Here is a 15,859-nt window from a genome sequence, read left to right as displayed (position 1 = left end):
AAGAGTATTAGACTTTTCATAGCCTAATTTTGACAAGTTAATAGCCTAACCACAATCAAGCAACATTATGGACTAAATGTTAAAATTATGTTGCTGCAGGATAATTTTGCCGTGACAATACTGGTCAAATGAAAATCCTATAACTGTAAGTCACGTTTCACTGAGTCTCATGATGTTCTCCTACAGATGCTATCTTTGATGTCTCAGAAGAGTATTCCAGGAGGGAAATCAAAGATGAAAGAATGAAGACAAGAAATTCAAAGCACTGAAACTGTAAAGTAGTAAATAATATAGAATTTTGATCTGTCTGCAATCATCCTCTACCTTCCCTCAGATTTCCCCTCTCTCCCTTCTCTGTCCTTAAACAGTGTATTTTAATGCCATAGTCCTCTCTGGTCTATTTTCAGACTGCTCTGACACTTTCAACATTATTTATTTATTGCTGCTTGCCTTGCTTGGTTCCAGCTATGGTTTGATGTACTTAAAAAAAAAAATATATATATAACATATTGGAATCTGCAGTAGCTTAAGAAAAGAAAAGAATGCAATGTGTTTGTCTCTCAGCTCCGGTTTGTCTTACCCTCTGTGTGACATCATCGTCTCACTATAACAACAACTTGCTGCACAAATGGCAGAACTCAAGAGAAACTCAAGACGTCTGCATTTAGTTAGCAGGTGATACAATAATACAGTACTATGTTGATGGGGGGGGGTACTCTATCACAGGAGGTTGGTGACACCTTAACTGGGGGAGGCTTGTGGTAATGACTGGAGCGGAATAGGTGGAATGGGATCAAATCAAATACATCAAACACGTGGTTTCCAGTTGTTTGATGCCATTCCATCTGCTCCGTCCCGGACATTATCAGCAACCTCCTGTGTAAATCTGCAGTAAATGACTTGTGTTGTTTGCCAACATGCCTCACGTTACTAGACTGGTTAAAGCAGACTGAATGTTCAAACAACAGGGAAATGTACCACAATCAGTTTGGATGCTATCACATTGTATTCAGTATTGGGAATTGTATCTGCTGTTGGCTGTAGAGAGGGTGCGTGTTGGATAGATAGCAGGATGGCAGTGGCATGTAGTCAAGCGATTAGGGGAAGGGGAGGGGGACACGGTGTAAAAGAGGCCCATATTGTCAATCTCATTTTGGGGTAGTGGGGGATGGGAGTAGGGGGGTGGAGGGTCAGAGTTAATTGAGAATGGCTCTTGGGTAGTGGAGAGAAGAGATCTTCATGCCATTCATTGTCATATCTATTTACACCTTTGAATTAAAGGGATACTTTGGGATTTTGGAAAAAAGGTCCTTTATCTACTTCCCCGGAGTCAGATTAATTTGTGGAAAGCATTTTTATGTCTCTGTGCAGTTTGAAGGAAGTTGCTAGCAGATTTTGTATTTTTTTCTTTTTTTAATTTAACCTTTATTTAACTAGGCAAAAGGCCTCCCGCGAGGATGGGGGCTGGGATTAAAAGTAAAACATTTAATTAAATACAAATATAAATATAGGACAAAACACACATCACGACAAGAGAGACAACACAACACTACATAAAATGGGACCTAAGACAACAACATAGCAAGGCAGCAACACATGACACTACAGCATGGTAGCAACACAACATGACAACAGAATGGTAGCAAAACAACATGGTAGCAACACAAAATGGTAGCAGCACAAAACATGGTACAAACATGATTGGGCACAGACAACAGCACGAAGGGCAAGAAGGTAGAGACAACAATACATCACGCAAAGCAGCCACAACTGTCAGTAAGAGTGTCCATGATTGAGTCTTTGAATGAAGAGATGGAGATAAAACTGTTCAGTTTGAGTGTTTGTTGCAGATACCCATATACTTCTAGTCATTGTGCTAACTCTAGTTAGCATTGGCTTGCGAAACTACCTCAAACTACCTCACACACACATACACACGCACACACACACATACACACACATTCATTGGCCACTTTAATAAATAGATCACTAGTCACTTTAAATAATGCCACTTTAATAATGTTTACATATCTTGCATTACTCATCTCATATGTATATATTGTATTTTATATTGCCTATGCCGCCCGGTCATTGCTCATCCATATATTTATATGTATATATTCCTATTCCATCCCTTTAGATTTGTGTGTATTAGGTAGTTGTTGTGGAATTGTTAGATTACTCGTTAGATATTACTGCACTGTCGGAACTAGAAGCACAAGCATTTCGCTACACTCACATTAACATCTGCTAATCATGTACATGTGACCAATAATTTGATTTTTAATTTTGATTCGAAAACCTCCTTCATACTGGACACTTTATACCGGACACATAAAAATGGTATTCACAAATTAATCTGACTCTGGGGAAGTAGATGAAGGGCCTCATTGACAAAAATCCCAAAGTATTCCTTTAAGTGCATTCATTCAGCATTTATTGTACCCAGTGAAATCCATCGTACAATGGGAAAAAGTTATACCCAATAGGTTGGTTGTTTAGCAACAAAATCGACTCAACTTTGGGGGAAAACAGACGGGGTTGGATTAGATTGGTGACAACATGTAAACTATATTTAGTCTCCGATGTTTGTTGAAAACATAAATACATTTGTACAATGAGCGCTGATGTCTCTCAAATACATTGTTACAGTTGTTGGTTAGCGAGAGAATTTTAGCCATATCAGCATTGACATGAAATCTGTCAAAACACCTCAAAACAAGACATGGTATCAAAAACAAGTTAAATCGAGCTGAAACGAGCCACCTAGGATTCCCCACGTGGCGGCTTCTTGTCGTTGTTGCTGGTTATCGGACCATTCAGAATCATAACAACACACGGCTTCCGGCCACATCAATGCACGCACATCATTTTCGTGACATTGTGAGACAACACATCTATATTGTTTAAATATTTTTTTTGTACTTAAATTCTGTTTCCCTTTTCCAAAAGGCCGAAAAAGATGCAATAAATAGTAATTCTTTCATTTACAGTAATTTATGAAAAGATGCCTTTTAAACCATAGAGATTTCTTAGAGAGGAAGCTGATGTTAGACCCCTGTCTGTCTGCCTGTCTGCCTGCCTGCCTGTCTGTCTGTCTGTCTGTCTGTCTGTCTGTCTGTCTGTCTGTGTCTGTGTGTGTGTGTGTAATAATTAATAATAATTATGAATGAATGAAGGGTGCCAACCAAGGAAAAGGATTCTCCATTTTCATGTATGACATCAACCACTGTCTAAAACTAAGGAAGGGGGTTCATTCATAATGACACACACACACACACACACACACACACACACACACACACACACACACACACACACACACACACACACACACACACACACACACACACGGTTACCCCTGGGAGGAAGAGGGGGGTAAAGTCAATTTTTTGATGAGGCAATGTCCAGGTGAGATCACTACTGGACTCTACTAACTCACTACCGGATGGGTTCATGTTTCCATCCTATAACCATTTACACTGATGCATTGCTCATTACAACCTCTTAAGGATCGAACCCTTTAAAAAGAAAAAATTACACCTAAAATGACATGCCTAAATCTAACTTCCTGTAGCTCAGGACCTGAGCCAAGGATATGCATATTCTTGATACCATTTGAAAGGAAACACTTTGAAGTTTGTGGAAATGTGAAATTAATGTCGGAGAATATAACACATTAGATCTGGTAAAAGATAATACAGATAATTATTTGATTTATAAAAAAAAAAAAATTGTACCAACAAGAGAAAGGCCATAATGTATCATTCCAGCCCAGGTGCAATTTATATTTTGGCCACTAGATGGCAGCAGTGTATGTGCAAAGTTTTATATTGATCCAATGAACCATTGCATATCTGTTCAAAATGTTGTATCAAGACTGCCCAAATGTGCCTAATTGGTTTATTAATACATTTTCAAGTTCATCACCGATCCCATACAGGTTAAACCCACAAAATAGCATTGGTTAGAACTTCATCATTGAGCTTTGACTTTTGGATATTTTGTATAGTATTGAGTACCGATACATGTACACAATAATGTTTTATTGCGGATAGTCAAATTAATATGATCGTTACATTTAAACTTTTACATGCTTTGCAAGAAGAACGATTTCCCTAAAATCCTGTTTCCATGGACACATTTTCTGATAAATGCAGAAAATCCCCAATCAAAATAAACCTTCTACCACAGAGACCATGTTTTTTTGGGGGAAGCATATTTGATTCTGAGTTCGAACAAATAAAGTTTTTATGTGAAAACTACTTCTAAGACTCATACATTCCGTTGCGCCAAACTTAATTCGCACTAAAGAGGGAGGCTCACTCGGCTGTTGCTAACACCAACAAGCTCTCACAGTCTCACATCAGAATTAGACGTTCATCCATGTTTCTCAAACGTCAAATTTAGAAGTTGTTCCAAACGTCAAATTTAGAAGTTGTTCCAAACGTCAAATTTAGAAGTTGTTCCAAACGTCAAATTTAGAAGTTGTTCCAAACGTCAAATTTAGAAGTTGTTCCTAACGTCAAATTTAGAAGTTGTTCCAAACGTCAAATTGCAAAGTGTTTAAGGTTAAGTTTAGGTATTAACTCAGAATTCTTAAGGTTAGGGTTAAGGTTTGTGATAGGCAAACAAAAAACATTCTAAAACTATTTTCTATCGCTGGATTTGAACATGCAACCTTTGGAATCAGAGCCAGATAAGAGGCAACATTTTTAAGATTAGGTTTAAGTTTAGGCATTAACTCAGAATTCTTAAGGTTAGGAATGAACTCAGAATGGTTAAGTTAAGGGTTAAGGTTTGGGAAAGGCTTAAAACAAACATATCAACAACAACTTTCTATCACTTGAGTCAAACATGTAAACCTTTTGAATCAGAGGCAGAAGCTTACACCCATCTTCAACACAACACCTGTAACGTCCGTCGTCGGAATGAGACCAAAGTGTTCATGATCTTTATTGTCAAGAATCACTCAAACAAAAATAACGAATACAAAAAACGAAAGCGAACAGTTCCGTCAGGCGCAGATACTAAACGGAAAACAACACCCCACAAAACCCAAACGGAAAATGACCCTAACCCTAACTATTATATGATCCCCAATCAGAGACAACGATAGACAGCCGCCTCTGATTGGGAACCACACTCGGCAAAAACAACAAAGAAATAGAAAACATAGATTCTCCCACCCGAGTCACACCCTGACCTAACCAAACATAGAGAATAAATAAGGATCTCTAAGGTCAGGGCGTGACAACACCCTAGAAAAGGTGAAACCTACTTTAATGCAACAGTACTCACTGGCGCCCCTAGTGGCTGGTTTCGCTAGCATATGCGCAGATCAAATGCACAGCTGGAACGCCAAGCAAACTATTTAAATGTCCTAATAAATCGAAAGAATCCTCAGAAAACAAGGTGTTTTAATCAACATACCCAATTTTGACCGTACGCCGAATAAGATAACTAGAGTAAGGTGTTTAACAAGACTATTTCATAATTTGCCCTTTTTTCCATAATTAATTTAACATTGAATTATTACTGTGCGTGTAAACGTACACCGTGTGATTACTGTATCACAGTAAGTCAGAAGGAAGAACATTGCAGAAAGAATCGTTATTACATCAGATTGGTTAATTTCTTATGAATATTAATAACCATAAATGTATAAATGAATATTGGGTTCTTAATATTCACTTATTACCTGATTAGCCTAATTTACAGTCATAAAGATCCTGCAACTAAGCATTTGTAGTAACTCACCAACTCACTAGGTGAGGTAAGACTTGTATATACGTCATTATGTTAATCCAATGCTTTGATCACACAGGTCTTTTGATGTTGTAGAGATTGACAATCTCTATGGTTGCTCTTTATAGCTATCTTCCTCCAGACTCTGGGATGTAGGGTGTACAGCTTAGTGAGCTCAGGATCAAACAGCCGTCCAGGCAGTTAGGAGAGGGTTAACAACTGTAAAACAGACTGGAGAGATGCGATGCGTCTTCCTGAAAGTCACATGGTACATTGGTGGGAAGGGGAGGAGGACGCGGAGTAGGAGGGGTAGAAGGAGGGAGAGGCGGGAGGGGGGAGAGATGGGAGTGTAACGAGGAGGAGGGGAGGTGTGTGGTCTTGGACCGTGTTGCTGTGGCAACAGAATCCTGGGTGGGTTGGCCATCAGTGCTGTGTGAAGTCAGAGGCATAATATTAGATGCTGACTGTAGAGAGTGTTGCTGCTGCTGCTGTGCCAGTGGAGGAGGGGAGGAGTGAAGCAGAGTGGTGTGTGTGTGTGTGTGTGTGTGTGTGTGTGTGTGTGTGTGTGTGTGCACGTGCACGTGCGTGTGTGTGTGTGTGTGTGTTAAAGGCTCCTACCTAATGTTATACCCACCTATATTCCTATTGTGACACTGGGTGAAGATAATAACAGCATATCCCTGTGTGATGTGTTCCCCTAACAGTTAACCTCTTCAATTGTTTCTGTATGTGTCAATCTGATAGTAGGCCTTAGTGTAGCCTATAAATGATGAACAGAAAATGGATCAGAACGACTGTTTGCTAACCTGCCATAGCAAACAACGCCCCCCCTCCCCACCCGCCCCAAACACACACACACACACACACACACACACACACACACACACACACACACACACACACACACACACACACACACACACACACACACACACACACTCAGTGAGGTGTGAATATCAATAAAGAAATCATTAATTCTAGATAATGATTGGATTAAAGCCCAGGGTTGCACCTCCTCCCAAACTCCTGAATTTTTCTTTTTTTCCCACCTTTATTTAACTAGGCAAGTCAGAACAAATTCTTATTTACAATGATGGCCTACCCCGGCCAAACCCGAACGACGCTGGGCCAATTGTGAACCGCCCTATGTTTCTCCCAATCACGGCCGGATGTGATGCATCCTTTGAGCCCATCCTGTCGCCAGCTGGTGTGTAGAGTAAGGAGTTAATGATTTGAAAGCAATTTTGTGAAATGTGTAAAAAGGGTGAGGGTCCTCATGCTGTTTGGTGTGTGTGAAGTGTGTGGAGGGTCCTCATGTCATTTGAGTAATGTGTGTGTGTGTGTGTGTGTGTAGTTGTTTATGGTTAATTCACACTGTCGCAGGGAAATCCCCTTAAATCTGACAACTAGAATAGACTATACATAATCTCAAGCCTCAATATGCCAAACACATTTCCTTCGTGAATAATCTATCATACTTTTGTCAAGTCAGAGAAAAATGATGTTATATGTATCTATTATTTTGTAATATTGAAGAATAGGTCAGTAAGCGGTGGCAATAAAATGTTCTGAGGCAATGATGTGTTGATCAGTAACACTGCAGAGGAGCGTGACGTAGGTTAGTCTCTCTTTCCCTCGCTTTCTCTCTCTCTTTCCCTCGCTTTCTCTCTCTCTCTTTCGCTTTGTTTATAGCTTTCTCTCTCTCAGTCTCTCTCTCTCTCTTTCACTCTTTTTCTCTCTCTCTCTCTCTCTCTCCCTCTCTTACTCTCTCGCTTATCTCTCCTTGGTAGAGGATTGATCGTATGATTGAATGTCACTTTGCCCATTCCCTTTTAAGGCAGTGCAGTGAGGGAAGGTTGGCTTTCCCATCATAGCTGTATATAAAGATGGAGCCTAGTGACGTTCACTATAATGCCTCCCACATCACAGTCTCACGGCCTGGAACTGGCCAATTAGAACAGGGTCTGGTTCATGAGCCAGTAATGAGGAGTGAGGGAGGGGGAGAGAGAGAGAGGGGGGGAAGGAGGGAGGTAGGAAAGGGTGGGTATTGGATGATGCTGATGAATTTGCCCTTGTTGTGTACTGCAGTCAGTGACTATGAGTCATTGTAGTTTTGGGAGGAAGTAAGGGTGTTGTGGGAATAAGGGGGTTAAGGGAATAAGTAAGGATGTTTTGGGGAAGAAGGATGTTTTGGGAAGAAGTAAGCATGTTTTGGGGAAGAAGGGTGTTTTGGGAAGAAGTAAGGATGTTTTGGGGAAGAAGGATGTTTTGGGAAGAAGTAATCCACTGGACACAGACCTCTTTTCAATGTCTAGTTGTCAACTAATGTGAATTCAACAGAAAATGCCATCATGTCATTGATTTAGGTTAAAAGTTGGGTGAAAAAAATAAGACATTCTCTTACGTTGATGACTTTTTGCAAATCCAATCAGTTTTCAACGTTGCATCAACTTAATCACATTACATTTTTGGATTGAAATTACGTGGAAACAACGTTGAAGTTTTTTTCCCAGTGGGAAAGGTGTTTTGGGAAGAAGTAAGGGTGTTTTGGGAAGAATTTTAGGAGGTTTTGGAAACAAGCAAGGGGGTTCTGGGTAGAAGGGGGTTTTGGGAAGAAATAATGTTGTTTTGGGAAGAAGTAAGGGAGTTTTGAGGAAGAAGTAAGGGAGTTTTGAGGAAGAAGTAAGGGTGTTTTGAGGAAGAAGTAAGGGAGTTTTGAGGAAGAAGTAAGGGAGTTTTGAGGAAGAAGTAAGGGTGTTTTGAGGAAGAAGTAAGGGAGTTTTGAGGAAGAAGTAAGGGAGTTTTGAGGAAGAAGTAAGGGAGTTTTGAGGAAGAAGTAAGGGAGTTTTGAGGAAGAAGTAAGGGAGTTTTGAGGAAGAAGTAAGGGAGTTTTGAGGAAGAAGTAAGGGAGTTTTGAGGAAGAAGTAAGGGAGTTTTGAGGAAGAAGTAAGGGAGTTTTGAGGAAGAAGTAAGGGAGTTTTGAGGAAGAAGTAAGGGAGTTTTGAGTAAGAAGTAAGGGAGTTTTGAGGAAGAAGTAAGGGAGTTTTGAGGAAGAAGTAAGGGAGTTTTGAGGAAGAAGTAAGGGAGTTTTGAGGAGGAAGTAAGGGAGTTTTGAGGAAGAAGTAAGGGAGTTTTGAGGAGGACATACAGTGTTTTGGGGGACAATGGTTTTTGGAGAAGAAATTATGTTTTGTGAAGAAGGTTTTTTGGGGGAAAAAGTAAGGGTGTTTGGGGAAGAAGTAAGGGTGTTTTGGGGAAGGCATAAGGGTGTTTGGGGAAGAAGTAAAGATGTTGTGAGGAAGAAGTAGGAGTGTTTTGGGAAGAAGTAATGGTGTTTTGGGAAGAAGTAAGGTTGTTTTGGGAAGAAGCAACATGGTTTGGGGAAGAAGTAAAGGTGTTTGGGGAAGAAGAAGTCATTTTGTTTTGGGTAAGAAGTAAGGGTGTTTGAAGAAGAAGACATAGGGTGTTTTGGGAAGAAGTAAGGCTGTTTTGGGGGAAGAAGTAACAGTGTTTTGGGAAGAAGTAAGGCTGCTTTGTGGGAAGAAGTAACAGTGGAGTAAGGAGGCTTTGGGAAGAACTAAGGTGTTTTGGGGAAAAGGGTCAGGGGGGTTTGGGGAATAAGTAAGTATGTTTGTTTTCAACATCAACGTTGCTCGATGACAAGAACACGTTTTGATAGTGAGACCAGTGGGAAAGCAATGCTACGTTTTGATAGTGAGACCAGTGGGAAGCAATGCTACGTTTTGATAGTGAGACCAGTGGGAAAGCAATGCTACGTTTTGATAGTGAGACCAGTGGGAAAGCAATGCTACGTTTTGATAGTGAGACCAGTGTGAAAGCAATGCTGCGTTTTGATAGTGAGACCAGTGGGAAAGCAATGCTGCGTTTTGATAGTGAGACCAGTGGGAAAGCAATGCTACGTTTTGATAGTGAGACCAGTGGGAAGCAATGCTACGTTTTGATAGTGAGACCAGTGGGAAAGCAATGCTACGTTTTGATAGTGAGACCAGTGGGAAAGCAATGCTACGTTTTGATAGTGAGACCAGTGGGAAAGCAATGCTACGTTTTGATAGTGAGACCAGTGGGAAAGCAATGCTACGTTTTGATAGTGAGACCAGTGGGGAAGCAATGCTACGTTTTGATAGTGAGACCAGTGGGGAAGTAATGCTACGTTTAGATAGTGAGACCAGTGGGAAAGTAATGCTACGTTTTGATAGTGAGACCAGAGGGAAAGCAATGCTACGTTTTGATAGTGAGACCAGTGGGGAAGCAATGCTACGTTTTGATAGTGAGACCAGAGGGAAAGCAATGCTACGTTTTGATAGTGGGACCAGTGGGAAAGTAATGCTACGTTTTGATAGTGAGACCAGTGGGGAAGCAATGCTACGTTTTGATAGTGAGACCAGAGGGAAAGCAATGCTACGTTTTGATAGTGAGACCAGTGGGAAAGTAATGCTACGTTTTGATAGTGAGACCAGTGGGGAAGCAATGCTACGTTTTGATAGTGAGACCAGTGGGGAAGCAATGCTACGTTTTGATAGTGAGACCAGAGGGAAAGCAATGCTACGTTTTGATAGTGAGACCAGTGGGGAAGCAATGCTACGTTTTGATAGTGAGACCAGAGGGAAAGTAATGCTACGTTTTGATAGTGAGACCAGTGGGAAAGTGACAGTTGTTGGGTATGAAGGCCAGACAAATAGTTAAATCCATAAGCCAGACTGACAGAAGACAAACCATTTAGTAAAGATGTTCTTAGAGATATGATGTAATCATCCGCCAATCCGCTGTACTCACGCTGATAATCTCTCATGTTGATTGTAATGTTGTTCTCTAGTCTGTGATAGAATAATCTCTCACTGCAGAAGGCTTTTGAATCTGATATTTCAGCATAATTCCCAATACCATTGTCTAACACCACAAACATGCACTGCAGTAATGTTTTTCCAATGGCCAGTGTACCGGGACACAACATTCGCTATCCGTGGCCTTGAAATGTAAGATACAAAGTTGAAGCTTCCTAAAATGTTTAACATTTGGCCTAAATCAGTTAACTCAATAAATTGGATGAACATTTTCAATAACTCTCCATAATGAGCCTTCCCCAATTACAAATAAAATGATTTCTTATCACTTTGGTGTTAAAAACGGATCATTGTTTACAGTGCTTCAGTCAGCCAGTACAACAACACTGGCCCCTTGTTGTAGGGCAAAGTGATTCAATATGCTACTTGCATTAAAAAATACTATCAAAAGCCAGGATGTCAAATTGATTACGATAAAACACGCTGATGGCAGCCAGGCAGCGATGTCCGTCGGCGATGCGTTTTAAGGATTTGAAGGGCTAACGAGTGAAACTCTATAGTTTATAGCACTCAAGAAAATGGAACTCCCAATCAATAAATATCGAGTTCATTACCCTGAGAGGCGGAGAACCTTGTCTTGGCTTGCCGACATAACAGGTTCGTTCCAAATGGCAGTTTTCCTATATAGTGCATTACTTTTGACCGTGACCTCTGGTTAAAAGTAAAGCACTACATAGAGGATAGGGTGCCATTTGGGGAAAAAATCATAACGTGGATGATATACGGCCGATGCAGTAGGGCCTGACATTGGCTATAGTGACGCTAGAGCGCCGCCTAACCGTATAATGTGATACTGCACAACAATATGATTAGACTCGGCTACTATCATGGGGGATTAATGGTCAGAGAGATAGCCATCTCAGTGCATTGTCCTTTGTCCCAAATAAAAGTGGCAGGCCGAGAGTATTGAATTTCAGCAATTCCGCGTGTAGGCTACAAAAGCACAAGGCACTAGGCTAGATACTGTGTTGTATGCTGTGACTGACTTACTGTCGTTTCAACTGCTGACAATTGGCATGTGAATACCTACTGCCACTCCAAACTGTCATGGCAAAATGACCTAAAACATCTTAGAATATAAACATTTCATTTTTAGTCAGATATGATTATTTTTTCAAGTACCATTTCCAGTCAAGGCACCGGCGCAGGAGGGTAATCACGAGGGTCTTAGAACTACGCTAAATTGGATCGACCCGTGTTGTAGGCTGCAATTCATGGTCCACAAAAATATCTAAATCAATAGTCTACAGAATTCTGAGTCTGACACACAAGCACAATAAACAACAGCATACTGACAACCATCAGTAAAAAATCACCCATGCAATAATAAGCATATGGATCAAATAACTGTCATGAGGGCAAAGGTAGCACACAAGGAACAGACAGGTATACGGCACTTGACAGCGCCCTGATCCTGTGCAATCATATAATGGATAAGGAAACCTACCGTCTGTCTGTGTTCTATGGCTCGGTGGCGAACTGCTTTGATTGTGCACTACCAGTTCGTCAATGAAAGGACAGCGCAGATCCTAAATCCTATTCTCCGTTTGAGACGCGTTTAAAGATGGGAGCATTGAGTGTAGCGTTTTGGTTCTATCTGAGTCTCTGTGTACGAGCGAGGGGTCCCATCTGGCTAATTATGTTATCGCTGTAAACCTGAGAGCTCGTGAAGGAGAGCTGGGAGAGAGTGGGGGAGGGAGCTGTCCCCTTTTCCTGGTGCTGAAATAGGATACGCATGCACACCCGATTGAGTGCTCTCTGTCGCTCTCCTGTATGATCTCTCTCATTCATGTTTGTTTTCAACATCAACGTTGCTCGAATTATTTTTGTATATTTTTTTATTTGTTTATATTCATTCATTCATTCCCCCAAAGACATGTATTTTGTATAGAGGTAGTTGTTTTTGTTTTGACCTCACGTGAGCGTATCCGTAACCGCATCCTAAACCAATAGCATGACAGAACGCATTTCTGTGACTTGAAGTGACGCGATGACGTGCACACTCCACTAGGTGTCGACATTTCACTAGTTTACATACCTGTCAAACGATGACAAGAACATGCCAAATCATTGTTCATGATGAATTACCTTCTCATTACAAACGTTCACAAATTCAGCCTCTATAGCCCGAAACAACGGATGCTCATACGTTTTTCTTTCTCCTTCTATCTTTCTCAAACAGTCCAAATGCTTTTATTTCCATAACTTCAATGACTCAGAGGGGATGAACCACCAATATCAGAATTAATATTGCATCTTAGCTTGGGACTGCTCGTCCACTAGATAGTAGCATAATACCGAGGCTGACACAGTGGCTGTGTCTGATCTGGTACCCTATTACCTAGATAGTGTACCACCTTTGACCTTTGACCAGGGCAGTGGTGCATGGACACTGTTCTACCCTACGCTGTATCTTAGTCTCTGCATCCACAGCAACATGTTGACATACAACTCATATATGCTAATGATGGTTCTAAACATGTTAACATACAACTCATATAGACTGATGGTTCTAAACATGTTAACATACAACTCATATAGGCTAATGATGGTTCTAAACATGTTAACATACAACTCATATAGGCTAATGATGGTTCTAAACATGTTAACATACAACTCATATAGGCTAATGATGGTTCTAAACATGTTAACATACAACTCATATAGGCTAATGATGGTTAGAAAACATGTTAACATACAACTCATATAGGCTAATGATGGTTCTAAACATGTTAACATACAACTCATATAGGCTAATGATGGTTCTAAACATGTTAACATACAACTCATATAGACTAATGATGGTTCTAAACATGTTAACATACAACTCATATAGGCTAATGATGGTTCTAAACATGTTAACATACAACTCATATAGGCTAATGATGGTTCTAAACATGTTAACATACAACTCATATAGACTAATGATGGTTCTAAACATGTTAACATACAACTCATATAGGCTAATGATGGTTCTAAACATGTTAACATACAACTCATATAGACTAATGATGGTTCTAAACATGTTAACATACAACTCATATAGGCTAATGATGGTTCTAAACATGTTAACATACAACTCATATAGACTAATGATGGTTCTAAACATGTTAACATACAACTCATATAGGCTAATGATGGTTCTAAACATGTTAACATACAACTCATATAGGCTAATGATGGTTTTAAACATGTTAACATACAACTCATATAGACTAATGATGGTTCTAAACATGTTAACATACAACTCATATAGGCTAATGATGGTCTGATGGTCATTATCTGGACCAAAGGGAACTCATCAGTCTGAAACAACTCTGTCATAACTGAACGACTACAGTTGGCTGAATAAAGTCCACAATAGACAACATAAGAATTTCAGTGAATTTAGTGGAACTTAAATAATACAGATACTGTATATAATGTCAACATACTGTATGTATATATGTATAAACAGTGACGTATGGCAGAAACAGGACAACATCAACACTGGATGCTTAGATATCCTATATGAAAGGAATGGGGGTAGCGTTAAGTGTGGAGGTGGAGCGATTGAAGGTGAATATTCCTGGTGTTTGTGATGCCCACCGTTCAGACACGGTGGTGAGCGTGGTGAAACAGAGGAGTCACTGTCAGTCCTTTTGAATTTTGAGTCAGATTCTCTACCAGACAAAGTCATGTCAGGATGTGAGTTATCCTGTTAAAGCTTTTGTGCAGAATCAACTGCGCTGTTTCAGGTGCACCGTTGACCGCCGTGTTGCAGTAGTGTGTTAGAGGGAGATTCCAAGATGTGGGGAGTGTGCAGGAGGGCATGGGATAGAGGATTGTGTCGTTTCGGTGGATAAAGATGTGTGTTAGAGGGAGATTCCAAGATGTGGGGAGTGGGCAGGAGGGCATGGGATAGAGGATTGTGTCGTTTCGGTGGATAAAGATGTGTGTGTGTCAACTGTAGGGGTGCCCATGTTGCTGGGGATCGGAAGTGTCCGGTGAGAGAGAGGTGGGTTGAGGTAGTCAGAGTAGTGCAGAGGGTGTCGTATGCTGAGGCAGTGAAGAAAGTGGAGGAGGATGGGTCAAGGATCCTGAGAGGATCGCAGTGAGCAGTACATCTGTAATGCTCTACTTTCCGGCTACCCGGATAAAGCACTAAATAAACTTCAGTTAGTGCTAAATACGGCTGCTAGAATCCTGACTAGAACCCAACAATTTGATCATATTACTCCAGTGCTAGCCTCCCTACACTGGTTTCCTGTAACAGTCAAGGGCTTATTTCAAGGTTTTACTGTTAACCTACAAAGCGTTACATGGGCTTGCTCCTACCTATCTTTCCTATCTTTCCGCCCCCCCTTGGGTTGTGCCGTGGCGGAGATCTTTGTGGGCTATACTCGGCCTTGTCTCAGGATGGACCTGTGCCCTAGGACCATACCTCAGGACGACCTGACATGATGACTCCTTGCTGTCCCCAGTCCACTTGGCCGTGCTGCTGCTCCAGTTTCAACTGTTCTGCCTGCGGCTATGGAACCCGGACCTGTTCACCGGACGTGCTACCTGTCCCAGACCTGCTGTTTTCAACTCTCTAGAGACAGCAGGAGCGGTAGAGATACTCTTAATGATCGGCTATGAAAAGCCAACTGACATTTACTCCTGAGGTGCTGCACCCTCGACAACTACTGTGATTATTATTATTTGACCATGCTGGTCATTTATGAACATTTGAACATCTTGGCCATGTTCTGTTATAATCTCCACCCGGCACAGCCAGAAGAGGACTGGCCACCCCTCATAGCCTGGTTCCTCTCTAGGTTTCTTCCTAGGTTTTGGCCTTTCTAGGGAGTTTTTCCTAGCCACCGTGCTTCTACACCTGCATTGCTTGCTGTTTGGGGTTTTAGGCTGGGTTTCTGTGCAGCACTTTGAGATATCAGCTGATGTACGAAGAGCTATATAAATACATTTGATTTGATTGGATCTGTGCCAGCACAGAGGGATAGGCCAATGATTGATATATGCTTCAGTAAGGTTGGCTTCTTGGAGTTCATGGCAATGGTTATCAACTGTACCACAGAAATGGAATGTAAATCACAGCAAATAGATGTTGTGGTGGCAGCTGCAGAGAAGTATTTGGGTATACGATATTTGACTTCAGAAGAGTAACAGGGTGTGTTGAGTGGCGGTGTCACGCCCTCCCAGGCCGTTGGCATGGTGCAGGAGCAGATAGGGTCAAATTAGAGGAATTGTAGGGTTAGTTGTAAGGG

This window comes from Salvelinus alpinus, chromosome 2, assembly GCF_045679555.1.
Source record: "Salvelinus alpinus chromosome 2, SLU_Salpinus.1, whole genome shotgun sequence".
NCBI lineage: Eukaryota > Metazoa > Chordata > Actinopteri > Salmoniformes > Salmonidae > Salvelinus > Salvelinus alpinus.
The sequence above is the reverse complement of the archived record's forward strand: the minus strand, read 5'-3'. Positions refer to the sequence as shown.